Source organism: Lolium perenne, chromosome 2, assembly GCF_019359855.2.
Source record: "Lolium perenne isolate Kyuss_39 chromosome 2, Kyuss_2.0, whole genome shotgun sequence".
NCBI lineage: Eukaryota > Viridiplantae > Streptophyta > Magnoliopsida > Poales > Poaceae > Lolium > Lolium perenne.
The window spans coordinates 312,301,474-312,314,892 of NC_067245.2; positions in this window are offsets into that span (position 1 = coordinate 312,301,474).

A 13,419-nucleotide genomic window follows, 5' to 3' on the forward strand; every position below is an offset into this window, starting at 1 on the left:
TATGAGGGATGTTGTATTAAGTGGGAGTTCATTAGTAATTAGATTAAAACATGAACTAATTATCATGAACATAGTCTGAATAGTATTTTAAATTAAATTTGTAGAATTGGCATCCGTTATCTACCATGCGCTAGTCTTGTAATTGAGATAGAAATACTGTTAAGTATGACAAGAAACTTTACGGACTGGTACCGTATTGTTAAAGAATCAAGAAATGATTAAGTCTTATTGCAAACTTTTAGTAAACCTCACATTGTTGATTCAAAGAGCAATGGTTTCAATTAGTACCTAAAGTCATCTTGTCTCCATGAAATTTGAAGTTAAAATCCGTTTGAAAAGTAAGGAGCTGGAAATTTTGTTTTCAGAAATAAGCAAGGTATGAGATATATGTGATATCTAAGACCTTATAGCAAGATGATAGAATATAATCTAGTGAGACTACATAAACTCATAAGTTTTATGGGAATGTACGAAGGTTGAAGACATCAGGCGTCCCAATCCTCCAACTAGTTGGGCACTAACGATATTCACATATCCATGAAGTGGTCGTCCTTAGAATGCACCGTTGCTAAGACTCATCGTTTCGAAGCATCACGTGATGATCGGGTGTTATAGATTCTATGTGTGCATACAACGGGTGCAAGCCAGGTTTGCACATGCGAATACTGAGGTTAAACTTTACGAGCCTAGCATGTACAGACATGGTCTCACAAAGTCGTCATGATTTGATGGATAAAATTATGAGTGAAATTGTTCATCACATTACAAAGTTACTAATAGTGAAATCTGAAACACTTGTCATATGATGATCAACTTCAAAGTAAGAACCTCAAGGTTATTGGTATTTGACCAATGGAACTAGAAGTTATTGAAGGTGAAGTGTTTTCTGAGAATGAGGAAAACTAAAAGAGAAACTACAAAAGATTTTGGCAGAAAGAAAGAAAAGACTAGAAAGTCTAGCTCAGGTGTATATAGATGATATACATGTTATGAATGTATTCCTTGATTGATCACACAATGAAGTTCTTGGGTATTTGTACCAGATTGGTTGGTATGAGATGTCATACAACACAACGCAATACAAGAATACAATGGCCTAAGTGACTGATAAGGAATGTGGTAGAAATGCACGTCTGGAACAAAATAAAGTGTTATTGTGTTCGTCGTTGGCATTCTACCTAGCTCTTGAGATTTATAATAAAGAACTTCATAATTGTTATTTAGCTCTGGTCAAATAAAAACAATGAGTTGTTCAAATTATGACCTTACTCCATGTACGATGGATAAGTTATTATAAATCTTAATGGTGAAACACACATACATAACACTGACGCTAATATGCCGTAAGGCAAATGATTTGAATTCCACTTATTAGTGGAACCGCCATTTAGGTCATGTTAGAAAGGAACGCATGAAGGAACTCCATGCAAATGGATTTTTGGAGTCATTTGATTTTTGAATCGTTTGGCGCTTGCAAATCTCTTCTAAAGAGAATGACTGAAATACCGTTCATAGGCCAAGAGTTGAACGGGCAACTAACCTAGTGGATACATACATGATGATATATGTGGTTCACTGGGCATAGTTGTGTGCGGGAGATTCTTCTACTTCATGAAAACTTCCAACAATGAATTGAGTATATATATGTGGATATATTTATTCGATAAGGAAGAATTTTGAAACTTTTTGAATGGATTCAAATAAATTTCAGTATGAAGTAGAAATCATCGTAATAGAAAAGTCAAATATCTATGATTGGATCATGGTGGAAATATTTGAATTACGATATTTAGCGAACATCTAAGAGAGTTATGAAATTGTTCTACAACTCACGTTTCTCGGAACACCATAGTTATGACGGAGTGTTCGAGAGATGTATCCAAACTTTGTTGGATTAATGATGATATATTTGATGCCATTATATTTGGTGGATTATGCTTTAGAGACTACCGCTTTTACACTAAATAGAGCATCATCATAAATCCGTTGAAATGACACCATACGAGTTATGGCATGGGTATAAACCCTAATAGAACTTTCTTAAATTTTGGTATGCATAGCATAAGTAAATAAGTTTACAACCAAAATCAGATGAATGTCTTTGTTGGTTATCCCAGAGAATTGATTGGGAATTCCTTCCACTATGGAGACAAAGACAAAAGTGTTTGTCGATGTTTCTTACTTATTTCCAAGAAATTGTTTCTAGCGAAGTATTTTGAGTAGGAGGACAATGGAACTTGATAAGGTTTATGAACCTGAGCATGATGATCAGAGTAGCGCAGCATCGGAAATGGTTGCGGAAGCGGCCATGAAGATCATAGCTCCCATGTCTACAAAGATTTATAGTCATGGAGATCGAAGTACCTATTGAACCTTGTAGGTATGGTTTACTTTGTGATCAAATAAATGATTTGTGGACAAAGGATTGATTTTGAACAATGATAAACCATCTACATACAAAGAAGCTATGATGGGCCCTGACTCTGTTAAATGGCTAAGAGCCATAAAATCCAAGATAGGTGAATACTTTTTGAAAGTAAATGTATCTATAAATTTGATGGACTTGGATGGAATATCCTTGAAGAAGCTCGACTTGTCGAAAAGTTGTTTATGACAAAGTTCAAAGAGTTGACTGCGATAAGATTAGATCTTCAGCAGCGATGCTTATAGTCTATGCGGATTGTTTTAGTAATCGCTACATATTTCTTTTATGAGATATGCTAGTAGGATGGCAAAATACATTACTTAACAGAAGTGTGTATTAAAGGTGTATACAAGATACAACTGAGAGTTTTGCTAGTCCGTAGAATACTAAAAAGGTATACAAACTTCACTGGATGAAGTGAGTATCACGGAGTTGGAATCTTCACCGGATGAAATAATCAAAGAGTTATGATTTCATCAGAAACGATGGAGAAGCTTGCATTTGCAAGAAATTAAGTGGGAGCGCTGAGACATAGTTATAATATTATATGTGGATGACATATCATTGATTATAAATGATGTAATTATATACTTGATTAAAAGGTTTCATTGAGAATTAACTTCAATGAAAGGATATGGACTGAAACATATTTAGTGTCAAGATCTATGAAGATAGATTGAAACACATAATAAGTTTAAATTAAAGTACATAGAATGAAGATTGAAGTAGTTCAATATAAAAATATTAAGAAGGTGTTCTTTTCATGTGAAGGTTTAACAAGACTTGGGTGTATCTGACACTCAATGAGTAAAAACACATGAGTGATTTTAGATCACGAATAATATGTACACAATCAGATGTTCTATGCTCTAAAGAGTTAGGAGCATATACCAGAATGATTCATGTGATGATCATTGAACAACAGTAAGAATATCCCTGAGTGCTTTAGAAGAACCAAGGATATTAGTTTTGTATGGGGAAATGACAAACAAATCGTTGTAAGGTGTTGCACCGATATTAGTTTGGTCACATATAAAAATGAATTTCAAATCTCAATTAGGCTAAGTGTTCATTAGAAGGTAGCACAATGCTAGATTTAGATGAGTTCTAAATATTGTGATGGATTCTACAAACGAAGGCAGAGTATGTCATTGTTTTGACAATGACTGAGGATGTTAAAGTCGAGGAGTTCTTTGAGAACTTGGTGTAGTTCCGATAGTGTCAGAACTTTGAAGCTATATTGTGTGTGATAATATTAGTGACATATTTCAGACCGCGGAATTAAGGTTCCACCAGAAGACTGAACATATATGATTAATGCCGACTCATTTGGAAAATGAGTGATGCGTTGAGACGCAAATGAATCGCAAAATACATACGTTTCTGAGCGTGTCAGAACCGCTGACTGAAACCTCTCCCGTGAGCAAGACATGATAAGCACCAGAAGGCCAAGGTGTTATATCTTTACATATGTAAACTAGATTATTGACTCTAGTCCAAGTGGGAGATTGTTGGAGATATGCCCGAGAGGCAATAATAAAATAGTTATTGTTATATCTTAGTGTTCATGATAAATGTTTACACTCCATGCTATAATTGTATTAACCGGAAACATTGATACATGTGTGTTGTGTAAACAACCAGAGTCCCTAGTAAGCCTCTCATTTAACTAGCTTGTTGATTAATAGATGATCATGAACATCGGATGTTATTAATAACAAGATCATATCATTAGGTGAATGATGTGATGGACACACCCATAGTAAGCATAGCATAAGATCAAGTCATTAAGTTCAACTTGCTATAAGCTTTCGATACATAGTTACCTAAGTCCTTCGACCATGAGATCATGTAAATCACTTACACCGGAAGGATGCTTTGATTACATCAAACGCCACTGCGTAAATGGGTGGTTATAAAGATGGGATTAAGTATTCGGAAAGTGTGAGTTGAAGCATATGGATCAAAAGTGGGATTTGTCCATCCCGATGACGGATAGATATACTCTGGGCCCTCTCGGTGGAATGTCGTCTGATTAGCTTGCAAGCATGTGATTAAGATCACAAGAGATGACATACCACGGTACGAGTAAAGAGTACTTGTCGGTAACGAGGTTGAACAAGGTATGGAGATACCGATGATCGAACCTCGGGCAAGTAAAGTATCGCGTGACAAAGGGAATCGGTATTTTATGTAATTGGTTCAATCGATCACTAAGTTATCGTTGAATGTGTGGGAGCCATTATGGATCTCCAGATCCTGCTATTGGTTATTGGTCGGAGAGGAGTCTCAACCATGTCTGCATAGTTCACGAACCGTAGGGTGACACACTTAAGGTTTGATGTCGTTTTAAGTAGATATGGAATATGGAATGGAGTTCGAATGTTGTTCAGAGTCTCGGATGGGATCCAGGACATCACGAGGAGGTCCGGAATGGTCCGGAGAATAAGATTCATATATAGGAAGTCACTTTCCAAGTTTGGAAATGATCTGGTGCATTTATGGAAGGCGCTAGAATATTCTAGAACTTTCCGAAAGAAATCACCATGGAAGGTGGAGTCCCGGAAGGATTCCACAAACCCTAACCAGCCAACCAAGTGGGAGGGTGGAGTCCATGGTGGACTCCACCACCTTGGCCGGCCAAGCAAAGGGGGAAAGGGAGAGTCCCTGTCCCTCTAGGTTTCGTCCATATGGCTGTTTTTGAATTGGGGTCTTATTCAGATCTTTTGGGCAAACCCTAGGGATTCCACCTATATAAAGAGGAGGAGAGGGGGGCTGGCCAGCCACTTCAAGCCTGTCCTTGGCCGCACCCCTCCCTCTCTCCCAAACCCTAGCACCACCCCCTCCTCCACCTCTCTCCCGCACGGCTTAGGCGAAGCCCTGCCGGAGATCTCCACCACCACCGCCACCACGCCGTCGTGCTGTCGGGATTCCGAGGAGGATCTACTACTTCCGCTGCCCGCTGGAACGGGGAGAAGGACGTCGTCATCAACACCGAATGTGTGACCGAGTACGGAGGTGCTGCCCGACTGTGGCACCGTCAAGATCTTCTACGCGCTTTTGCAAGCGGCAAGTGATCGACTACATCAACAACGAGATCTAATCTCGTAGGCTTTGGAAATCTTCGAGGGTTAGTCTCATGATCTTCTCGTTGCTACCATCTACTAGATTGGATCTTGGCTTGTTATTCGTTCTTGCGGTAGGAAAATTTTTGTTTTCTATGCTACGAATCCCATCACCCTCCGTCTATGAACACGCGTGATATCTCGAATCCTGCGATCACCACTGGCAGAATCAAAGCCGATTGCCCTGGTCGAGGAACTTGAGGTGGGTGATCCGCTCGGGTGAACCCGATGTCCTGTGCTGACCAATTCAAGTACTCGATCGTTGATGGAGGCATCTGCTCCGCCATGTAAACTTGTCGCGAAATCACCTTTTGGGCCCTATTCGAAGGTCTACCCTTTTGAATCATCGACACTGTTCCCGTTGTGTCAATATAGGGGCCATTGTTAGCTGGGGTTGCCGCCAATTGCAACTGATGTCGATTTTCATCGGTGATTGCGGGTGGAGGTGGAAGGTGAATCTCACTCCTTGGCCCCTGGGGGTTCCTGCTTGCTGCCTGTGCATTGGCATGTCCTGCGTATCTATGCAATGCTAGGAAAGTTCGGCAGTCCTTCTGAAGATGACCCGACTGTCTTTTCCCAGTGTTATCGAGAAAGAAGTGCATCTGGCACGGTCCATTCAAAAGGTCCTCGGGTGATACATATGGCCTTTGGAACCTTGGTCCACTATTTTGCCTGTTAGAACGGGGAGCGTCCCTGTAGTCACTGCGCTGCTCATTACTCCTTTCATAGTCATCTCGATGATTTTCTCCACTATTTCCTCGGAAACCAGCCGCTACTTGGCCGGGACCATCGTAGTCTGAGAACTGTCGAGAAAAACGTCGTCTATTTTGATTGTTTCTGTTGCGGTCGTCGTCGGGTGACCTGTGCCGTTTATTTTGTACAACATCCTCTTCATCTGCCCAGCGGTTCGCTATTTCCATGAGCGCTGCTATTGTTTTCGGGTTAGACCTTCCCAAATCCTCGATTAGGTCCTTTCTTCGGATCCCCGCCACGAACGCATCTATTGCTCTTTCGTCAGATATGTTCTCTGCCGAATTTTTGATAATATTCCACCTCTGGATATACGTCCTCATTGGCTTATCAAACTTCTGCCTGCAGGCCCTCAGCTGCTCTATTGATGTGGGTTTCTTGCATGTGGATAGAAATTTTTTCACAAACATATCCTCGAAAGTTTCCCAGCTGTCGATGGATCCTACTGGTAACTTTTTTATCCATGATCTTGCGGCTCCGCTTAGGTAGACCTGGATGCTCTGCATGGCAGTTGCTTTGGTTCCACCTATCAACTTTACTGTCTCCAGGTAGTCGAGTAACCAGTCCTCAGGATCTTGCAAACCATCGAATTTTTTGTAGTTGTCGGGTAATTTAAACCCAGACGGAACCCGAGTTTTTCGAACTCGTCGGGTAAAATAGGGGAGCCCACACATATCTTCCTCGTCTACTTCTGGTGAATGCCGACGTTTTCTCTTTTCTTGTCGTGCTCTATCGACTCGTGCTTGCATCGTTGTATCTCTTGCGTCGCCTGTCCTTGGAGGATCTTGCGTTACTACAGCGGGTCGAGGACTATTTCGCCTTGGGGCACCTTCAGGTGGTGCGCTTGTACTTGCGAACGCTGTTCCCATGGCTCCAACTCCTGCCATAGCCATGTTGTATAACGCCTCTCTTGGATCTCCAGGAGGTGGCCTGGATGCCAATATATAAGCCTGAGTCGCCATATATCCGGCTTCCGGTGTTTTGGGGATGATATTTCCTCTTGTATCTATCGACATGAAGGACATATCGAGGTTTTTGGATCAGATGCTCCCGCTCGCCTTCGGGTATATGATCCAATCGAGACCTTGCTCTATCGTGAGCTGCTCTATGGTTATCTCCCGAAGTTCCTGATTGTCGACTCTGCTCAGCTCTTCGCCTGCTCGACGCGGAGGCTGCAGCTCTTCTTTGCTCGAGTATCACCCTTTGTTTTTCCAATTCCCGGTTAGCACGCGCGAGTCTATATTGATATGCTTGCAGCTCTTCCACCGTGGCCGTGGTAGTCATCGGCTCTGTACCGTTCATGGCTCTTGTCGCCCTATCCCAAGCTGCTTGCGGAAGTTGTAACTTTTGACAAGGTGTAGGCCCGATGTACTTGCTTCCCAATCCTCGCGTGAGATCAGCGGGATCGATGTATGGATTTCCCAAATCATCGAAAGCCTCTGATGCTTCATCAGCTGGATGACTCGAGTCGCCGATTGCACAGACTTGATGGTATGTTGGCATTGTATGTTTATCTTCGGGGTTGGTCACACCGTCGTAATGATCGGCGAAGACCTCCCGAATAAAAGTAGATCTGTCGATGAAGTTGAAGCTGTCTATGCTTTCCGAGTCGCTGTCCAGACCGGAGTTCGTGAACGACCCGAAAGACATCCCGCCGAACAGATTGGCGAGATCTCCGCCGGCGGCGGGCTTGATGTAGCTTGCCGACGAAGATTCCTCGTCGCTTGACTTGATTGACGATGATGATCCCGAGAAATCGGAACCAACAGCTAACGGTCCCGAACAAATCGGTGCCGCCAGGCGATGTGATCCTTCTCTCCTGACGCAGAAGTGGAAACTTCCAAACGTCATCTCCATTGACTCCTCCAAATCGGCATATGCATCCAAACGGGCGGGAGGGTGAGGAACAAAATCAACGAGACCAGTTTCGATCTGTTTACCTCCGTCCATCGCGTTTCTTGCCACCGATGATGTCGACGATGTTGAACGTGCCATCGAGATCAGCTCCTTGTCGCCTCTAATTCCCACAGACGGCGCCAATTGACAAGGTATCAACTTGTCAATGCCTACGGATTGTAGACTAGGGTTTCGCGGAAAGTAGAGGGCAAGTAGATCTCGAAGGTTTCAGCCGAAAAGGTGCTCGATTGCTAAAAACTAGGGTTGTGTTGGCAATAAGATCGATCCTTTCTTTCTCCCTCGACTCCCCCTTATATAGGAGGCGGAGCCGAGGATTTCGTGACATACAAGTTACAAACAGCGGGAGACTCTTTGAGTCCGTCCCGTATAATTACAAGTCTATTCCATATATATCTCTAACTTCCATATCGACGCTTTATTGGGCTTCCGAGCTTCGCAATCTTCGGGTCGTGGGCCTTCAGTAAACCCCGAGTACCTTCTTCGGCAGGCCCATTGGGGATGCCTATGTCATCCGGAGACGATGACGGACGACGAGATCGCGAGGCTCGGCGTCCTCGTCTCGAAGGTGGACCGACCGGTGCAGCTGCCGCTGCCCGGTACGCCACCGGCATCATGCCGCCGGGCCTCATGGAGGAAGAGGCCATACGACGGGTGCTCGAGGACTCGGCCACGCAACCGGTGCAACCGCCGTCTCCACCTCCGCCGTACAACCTGTGGGGGCCTCCACCTCCACCACCAGCATGGGCTGCTCAACCTCCACCACCGACGTGGGCTGTGCCACCATCACCACCGGAGTGGGCTGCTCAACCTCCACCACCGGCGTGGGCTGCTCAACCGCTACCACCGGCGTGGGCTGCTGACATAGGCATCCCCAATGGGCCTGCCGAAGATGGTACCCGGGGTTTACTGAAGGCCCACGACTCGATAAATATGAAGATTCGGAAGCCCAAGTTAGTATTAAGGAAAGCTAGAAAAACATACTTGTAATCTTACAGGATGAGTTAGAAACCTTCCCGGACTCTGTAATGTGTGTACTACGAATCCCTCGACTCCACCTCCTATATAAGGGGGAGTCGAGGGACAAAGAAAGGATCGATTCATTGTCTCACGCAACCCTAGTTTTTACATCGTCGAGTACCTTTCGGCTGAAACTTTCGAGATCTACTTGCCCTCTACTTCCGCTAAAACCCTAGTCTACAATCCGTAGGCATTGATAAGTTAATCCCTTGTCAATTGGCGCCGTCTGTGGGAATTAGAGGTGTCAAGGATCTGATCTCGATGGCACGTTCAAGATCGTCGACTTCGTCAACCGCAAGCAACGCGATGGACAGAGGTAAACAGATCGAAACTGATCCAATTGATTTTATTCCTCACCCGCCCTCCCGTTTGGATGCATATGCGTATCTGGAGGAGCCCATGGAGATGACGTTCGGAAAGTTCCACTTCCGCGTCGAGAAAGAAGGAGCGTATCGTCTCGAAATTCCGATCTCGTCGGGATTATCAGCGGTCAATCCCGATTTTTCGAGTTCTGCATCGTCAATCGAGTCAAGTGACGAGGAAACTTCGTCGCCACGCTTCGTCAGTACTGTGGCAAGCGAAAAACTTGCCAAGATCTTCAGCGACATGTCCTTCGAGTCATCCGCGGACTCCGATATAAGCGATGACACGAGCAATATAGACAGCTTCAACTTCATCGACAGATCTAATGTTGTGGGGAAGGTCTTCACCACTCTTTATGATGGTGTCACCAAACCTGACAAAGTTCAGAGTCAAACATATCATCAGATCTATGCCATTGGAGAAACAAGTCGCCCACAGGAGGAGACGTCAGAAAACTTCGATGATGCGGGAAATCCGTATGTCGACCCTGCAGATCTCACTCGAGGTTTAGGGACAAAATATGTTGGGCCTGGAGTGCGGCAGATGATACAATTTCCGCAAGCAGTATGGGATAGAGTGGCGAGAGCCATTAATGGTACAGAACCACTGACTGTAACGGCGACACCTGAGGAGTTGCAGGCATATCAATATAAGCTTGCACGTATTAGACGGGAGCTCGAGAAACAAAAAAATGAGTTGGATAGGAGACAGGAAGCGGCGTCCGCGTCAAGCAGGCGAAGGGCGGAGTTAAGTCGACAATCTGGTACTTCGGGAGATAGTCACAGAGCAACTCGAAATAGGGCAAGATCGCGGCTGCAAAATATACCTGAGGCAGATAGGGAGAATTTGGTTCAAAACCTCGACATGTCCTTTATGTCGATAGACACGAGGGGGAACATTATCCCCAAGACACCAGAAGCTGGGTACATGGCGACGCAGGCTTTCATCCTCGCATCCAAACCACCCCCCGGAGATCCAAGAGAGGCATTATACAATATGGCCATGGCAGGAGTTGGTGCCATGGGAACAGCGTTTATAAATTCGCCTCCCGAAGGATCAGCAAGGCAAAATAGTCCACGACCTACTGCAGCAGCGCCAGTTCCCGAAAGAACAAGTGGGCCAAGAGATACAGCAGCACAAGCACGGGTAGACAGAGCACGCCAAAATAGAAGGGAACATCGACATTCCCCAGAGATAGATGATGAGGATATGTGCGGGCTACCGTGTTTTACAAGGAGGGTCCGGAAAACTCGGGTTCCTTCAGGGTTTAAGCTACCCGATAATTTCAAAAAATTCGATGGCCTGCAAGATCCCGAGGATTGGCTAATCGATTACCTTGAGACGGTGAAGCTGATAGGTGGAACAAGAGCGACAGCCATGCAGAGTATTCAAGTACACCTGAGCGGAGCCGCAAGATCTTGGATAAAGAAACTTCCTCCGGGTTCCATCGACAGCTGGGATAGTTTCGAGGATGTTTTCGTCAAGAATTTCCGATCCACCTGCAAAAAACCCGCATCACTGGAAGAGTTGAGGTCGTGTCGACAAAAGCATGACGAATCAATGAGAAAGTACATCCAGAGGTGGAACATCATTAAAAACTCGGCAGAGAACATATCGGACGAGAGAGCAATAGATGCGTTTGTAGCAGGAATTCGACGAGGAGATTTCGTCGAAGACTTGGGGAGAACTAACCCAAGGACAGTGTCGGCATTGATGGAGATAGCAAACAGATGGGCAGACGGAGAAGACGCTGTCCACAATAAGCGACACAGGTCACCGGAGGAGGACCGTGGTCGAAATTTTCAAAATAGACGGCGATTCCCTCGGCAATTCTCGAGTTATGATGCTCCTGATCAAGTATCGGCTGGCTTTCGGGGAAGCACTGGAGGAAACAATAGAGATGAATATCAAAGGAGTAACGAGCAGCGAGGCGACAATAGAGATGACTCTCGAAATATCAGACAAAATAGTGGACCAAGGTTTCAAAGACCTTTTATATCCCCTGAGGATATGATGAACGGGCCATGTCAGATGCACTTCTATGTCGACAATAATGGGAAGAGGCAGTCAGGACATCTACAGAAGGACTGTCGAAATTTTCAAGCAATGTTGAGGTTTGCAGGGCAAGCCAATGCTCAGGCAGCAAATAGAAACCCCCAGGGGCCCAGGAGTGAGATCCGCCTACCATCCCCTCCCGCAATTACGGACGAAAATAGACACCAGCTCAGAATAGCGGCAGCACCACACCCACCTCCATATATCGACCCCAATTCCAATGGCGCGGTTTCGATGATTCAGAAAGCTAGGCCGTCTAACAGGGCTCAGAAAGTAATTTCGCGACAAGTGTTCATGGCAGAGAAAATGCCTCCACCAACGACGGAGTACTTAAATTGGTCGGGACAGGACATTGGCTTCACAATAGCGGATCACCCGCAGCAAGTTCCTCGACCAGGACAGTCGGCACTCATTTTACCAGCAGTGATTGCAGGGTTCGATGTATCTCGAGTTTTCATAGATGGAGGCAGCAGTCTAAACCTTATGTACGCAGATACACTAAGAAAGATGAACATCTCTCTAGCAAATCTGAAACCAACTGATACACGTTTTCATGGTATTACGCCAGAGAAGCCAAATTATCCGTTGGGGAAAATCAATCTCGATGTTCAGTTTGGGACCCGAGAAAACTACAGGATAGAAAGGCTGGAGTTTGAAGTCGTGGATTTCCCGTCGCAATATCACGCCTTGTTGGGACGACCAGCATATGCCAGGTTTATGGCGGTACCACACTACACGTACCTGTTGTGGAGGCTACCTGGGCCTAGTGGACCAATCACAGTCAAAGGAAGCTTCGCGCTAGCCGACAAATGCGATAAGGATTTTCATCGACTATCTGAAACCTTCGGGATGCAAGCAGAATACATGGCGTCAAAGCTCACAACTGATTATGACGTGTTACCAGATGTAGGAAGGCCTCTTGGAGAGCCAACCTTTAATACCACGAAAGACTCGAAGGAGGTGCAGATTCACCCGACAGATCCAAAGAAAACGACGTCCATTGCAACAAACATGGACCTCGCATAGGAAAGCGCGCTCGTCGAGTTCCTCCGTGAGCACTGGAAAATCTTTGCATGGTGTCCAGCTGACATGCCAGGAGTACCCAGGGAACTTGCCGAGCACCATTTAAACGTGGATCCAATAGCGAGACCTATCAAACAACCCTTGCGGCGTTTTTCGGAACCAAACCGTAAGGCTATGCTGTCGGAAATAAATCGACTCAGAGAAGCTGCTTTTATCAAGGAATTACATACAGAGGCCACGTGGGTAGCTAACCCAGTTCTGGTCCCGAAGAAAAACACGAAAGTCCTTCGCATGTGTGTCGACTTTACGTGTCTCAATAAACATTGTCCCAAGGATCACTTTCCCCTCCCAAGGATCGATCAAATCATCGACTCCACGGCAGGATGTGAACGTCTTTCCTTCCTGGACGCATATTCTGGTTATAACCAGATCAGATTAAAAGAAGAAGATGAGGTCAAGACAGCGTTCATTACACCCTATGGCGTGTTTTGCTACAAAACAATGCCCTTTGGTCTAAAAAACGCGGGAGCAACATATCAGCGGATGATGCAAAAATGCTTGGCAACACAGATTGGAAAAAACGTACAAGTATACATTGACGATGTCGTTATAACATCAAGAAAGGGGTCAACATTGATCGAGGATCTAAAGGAAACCTTCGACAATCTTGATAAGTTTTGCATCAAGCTAAACCCGACGAAGTGTTCTTTCGGCGTTCCTGCGGGAGAACTTCTCGGGTTCCTA